Genomic DNA, 5000 nt, shown 5'->3' on the forward strand with positions numbered 1-5000 from the left:
AGCCAAACCAACTGAGAACGTCAAAAAACTTATTCAGAAGACACACTCAGTGTTGGCGGACTGCTATCACTGCTTGAGCTGGATTTGGTGAAACAGCCCCCACGGTGAATCAACCTCACCGGAACTGTTCCTTCACCTTTCAGCCAATCAACACAAATTATTCGAACTCGGAAAACCTCAGGGAAACCTCGTCAACGGCAAAAAGCACAGGAAGATGCCGAATTCACAAGCAAGCTCCTCTTTGCAGCAGATAAACTCACGTCACAAGCCTCGCAATGAGGAGTTCACGAATCAGCAGACAACTTCTTATTCGGAATCGGCAACTCCCCGTCAGAAGACAGCATCCGATCTGTGCAGGAAAGGAAAATCGTCCAAGAAGGCGAAGTCTAAGGGGGATAAGCAAGAGGATCCAGAATATCTAGCATTGCACGGAGCCAAACAAAGTACTCTATCTACCAAGAAAACTAACCCAGGGTGCGGCACAGATGAGGAAGAGGACGATGGTGAGGCAAGAGAGCCCTCATCAGCACAGAAGATTCGGGAACAGAAAGACTCGTGGGATGAACCTTTAGGCAACGAAGAGAAACGACCGGAGAAACTGAAGGACTCCTGGGACGACCCTTCAGACAACGAGGGTCAGGTATTGGAGGAAGACCTGCAACAGCAACAGCTTCGAAGGCAGGCCACCGAAGAGTACCCTCCCCTCCGCCAGGAGGAGAAACAACAAGAAAAGACTACCCTACTCACCAAAGTTACCAAGGCTGACATGGCCATCATGAAAGCCCTTATTAAAATTTCTACATGCACGGGACAAGAAGAAGGAGTGGCAACACAAATAGATACTATCATCTCTGAACACTCCAAGCTGAAAAAACTGATTATCGAACAATTCCAAGAAATTGCCTACCTAAAAGGAAAAATCTCTGTGTTGGAGAAAACAACATCAAGAAACGAGTGCCAAGAAAGAGAAAAAGAAACGGAGCTTCAACCCCCCGTCGAGGCAGAAGAACGGAAAACCTATGCATTGGTTTTGACTTCTGAAACACTGGGCAAACAGGAGATGGCTGGACTCATAAAGACGAGGATTAGCCCCACTGAGGCGGGCCTCCCCGATGCTACCATGAGGGAAGGCAGACAGGGGATAATCCTCACAACGAATTCAAAGGAATCATCTGACAAATTGGAGAGGATTCTTCGAGCAAGAAAGGAGTTTCAACAGCTAAAAGTGAAGAAACCAAAACAAAACAGGTTCAATATCAAAGTAATCGGGGTTGATGACGAGCTTGCAGACGAAACCCTCCCACAACGAATAATAGAGCAAAATCGCCTGGAGTGCAACCCTGAAGACATTTCGGTCCAGAAATCATGGAAGGGCAAGCAGGGAACAACTCTGGTCCTCGCCCTTAACAAGGTAGGACTAACGGCAATCAAGAAAAAGAAATATATCAACATTGGCTGGAGTAAATGCCCTTGGTTCGACCACATCCCAGTTCCTCGCTGTTCAGGGTGTGCACAATACGGGCATACACACTTTGACTGTCAGGACCCCATCCGCTGCACCAATTGCGGCCGAAAGGGCCATACCCAAATTAAGTGCCACGAAGAACCAATCTGCATAGTCTGTGAGAGAGAGGGCTACTCAGGCGACAAGGATCACTCAATGATGTCTTGGCATTGTCCCGCCTACCAAGACAGAGTGGAATTCGAAAAGAAGAAAATTCTGGCTCGGCTAGACTAGCGCGCCAGGCAATAACCTAACTTATTATTTCCTTTATATACTTCACAACAACTTTTCTATAATACAACATGGCCCATACATCTAACGGAACACCATCCCTCTCAGAAATACAAATAATCCAGGCAAACTTAGGCAGGGCATTTAAAGCTAATCAGGCACTTCGAAATTTTCAACAGGAACAAGAATTCGACATATCGGTACTGCAAGAACCGTACTCGCTCAACAACAAAGTCATAGGATTTCCACTGAAGCATAAAATCATAGCCAACAACAAAGACCCAAAGACAGCAATCATAATACACAAAGAAAACATAATCGCTTTTCCAATTATCATAGAACAAAAACTACTAGCAGTCAAGATAAAGAAAAGTCAAAAAGAATTGTTAATTATCAACTGCTACTGTCCTCCGAACGAAGACGTAGAACCGGCAACGTCAGCAATAGGGAACATCTTACAAAAATTTGCACACATTAAAACGATAATAATGGGCGACTTCAACTCTAAAAATCAAATTTGGGGAAGCACGGAGACCGATGAAAAAGGAGAAAAAGTCTTGGAGTTCATAGTTTTACACAACATGACATTAGTAAATGTAAAAGAGTCACCTCCTACTTTTAAAACAAGTAGGGCGAGGGGTTGGATCGATCTCACCATAAGTGACACGAACCTCTACCATGATATTAAAAGCTGGGAAGTACTCAAAGATTATAATCATAGTGATCATAGATACATTAAAGTTGTTATTACAAACGAAGACTCTCCGGAAGAATACGGTCTAACATTGAAAGGTCAAGCAAAAGTTATGGAAAAGTTACAAACTGATCCCTGGTTTGAGGAAGTGCAGGAGAAAATAAACACAAAGGAAAGTATTGAAGAAATAGTGAATATGCTATACGAGAAAATCGAGAAACTTAAGAAGGATTTCAGTAAAAAGAAAAAACCTCCTAAACAAAAGCCGAACACTTGGTGGTCAATAGACCTAGAAATTGAAAGGAAGAGAGTCAGAGCACTACGAAGGAGGTATCAAAAAGCGAATGGGGATATCAGAGAACAATATAAAAAGGAATATTACAAAGAACATGACACGTATAACAATATGATAGAACAGGCTAAAAACAACAGTTGGAAAGCTCTATGTACTACGGCTACTAAAAATCCATTCATCCTACCATATAAAATTGCAAGAAATAAAATGAAAACTAATGTCACATTTAGGAGCATCACAAAAGAAAATGGAGAAGTCACAAAGTCTCTTCAAGAAACAATAGAATACATACTAGAAAATTTATACCCCAACTGGACAGGAAGGGATGAACCAGGACACAGCCGAATACAATCAAGCGACGACACCACAAACAACAATATTCAGTGGGGAAATCAGCCATCACAAACAGAAACGAGAGAACAAAGTTTATCCGGAGACGACCTCCCGTTTACGGAGATTGAAGTAACGCAGGTAATAAAAAAATTGAGGAAAGATGTAACTCCAGGACCAGACAACCTAAAAACTAATCTTATACAGGTGATGTTCGAAAGACACAAGACTTTCTTTGTTAATCTCTTTAATGCATGCTTAAAGCACGGACACTTTCCTCAAAGGTGGAAGGAATCTAAAATTATATTGATTCCAAAAGGAAACGGAACAGACAATTCCGAGGAAAACAAATACCGCCCAATTGCAATAAACTCTATTTTGGGAAAAATATTAGAAAAACTCACAAAAGATAGGATCTATTACTTCCTTTTTAAAAATCACCATTTTAATAAAAAACAATTCGGATTCACCCACGGAACGTCGACAACCATGGCATTGGAAGAAATAATCAAACGAATAAGCCAAGCGAAAATTGACAAGCTAAATAGCATGATAATAGCACTAGATATCAAAAACGCATTCAACTCCATAAAAGCTGAAGCAGTTACGCAGAAATTAGAAGATTACAAGTGTCCAAATAACCTGATAAAACTGGCGGACAACATTCTACGGAAAAGGAAAATAATCTACGAAAAAGACGGAGTAACAATCAAGAAAACACTAACATCAGGTTCCCCACAGGGATCGCCTTTAAGTCCACTCTGTTGGAATATAACAATAGGTGACCTATTAGAAACTAAGCTTCAAGAAGGAGTACACATACAAGCTTTTGCGGACGATGTGGTATTACACATTACGTTTCGCTCAAGAAAAGAGGTGGAGGAAAAAGCTTCGAAGGTACTGACACTGATAAATCAGTGGACACAAGAAAAAGGAATTTCCCTAAATAAAGGAAAGTCGGAATACATGATAATCGGAAAGCAGTACATTAGCCATCCACCTCAAATAAAAATTGGACAGGATAAAATCAAAAACGTCAATGAAATGAAAATCCTAGGGGTAGTTTTGGACACAAAACTAACATTCCTTCCACATTTAAAATACTTGAAAAAGAAAGTAGACGAAATCACTTACAATTTAAGTCGTACAATAAAAGACGATAAGCATACAAATAGAAACATACTGCAGTTAATATATAAAAGGGGTATAGAACGAATGGTTACATATGCTTCTCCAACGTGGTATAGCCGAAAAATCATTTTCATTAAAAAATTGAAATCAATTCAAAGATTACCTTTACTATTAATAACTAAATCATTCAAAACAGCATCAAATCTTTCACTAAACATCTTGGCAAACACTCCGCCTCTTCATTTGACAATCGAAAAAGAAAACGAATTACACTTTATACTTAAGAAAGGAAAGAACTTCACATGGCAACAGAAAGTATTCACTGAAAATGAAATAATGAAGAAACACGACCATTGGCAAGATCATCCAGCAGACAAAGTTAGTATACCATTTGGAACGACAGAGGAAGAAGTAGATTTCAAAATATACACGGACGGATCAAAGAATGAAAAAGAAGTAGGAGCGGCATTTATAATGCTAAACAAAGATAACCAAATCCAAACGGTGAAAAAATATAAACTTCCAGAATACAGCAGTAATTACGAGGCGGAGATCATAGCAATCCAGAAAGCAATAGAACATATCTCATTTCTGCAGGCCTCCGGTAAATACCAGCTCTTTACAGACAGCTAATCCGCACTCCTGGCAATAAAAAACCCAGATAACGTAAATCCACTTATTTGTAACATCAGGAAAATCTTAAGCCAAGCAAAAGGCATAGATATCAAACTGACTTATGTAAAAGCACACAGTGGAAATATAGGGAACACATTGGCGGACGAATGTGCAAAAGAAGCGAGCAAAGCTGGAGAAGA

At 40.1% G+C, this 5000-nt stretch overlaps 1 pseudogene; it reads left to right on the forward strand.

Moving 5' to 3' along the window:
• The window catches only part of LOC119180440 (large subunit ribosomal RNA), an 11070-nt pseudogene that overhangs the window by 3658 nt on the left and 2412 nt on the right, over positions 1 to 5000 (forward strand).

The sequence above is a fragment of the Rhipicephalus microplus genome, chromosome 7 (assembly GCF_043290135.1).
Source record: "Rhipicephalus microplus isolate Deutch F79 chromosome 7, USDA_Rmic, whole genome shotgun sequence".
In the NCBI taxonomy this organism is placed as follows: domain Eukaryota; kingdom Metazoa; phylum Arthropoda; class Arachnida; order Ixodida; family Ixodidae; genus Rhipicephalus; species Rhipicephalus microplus.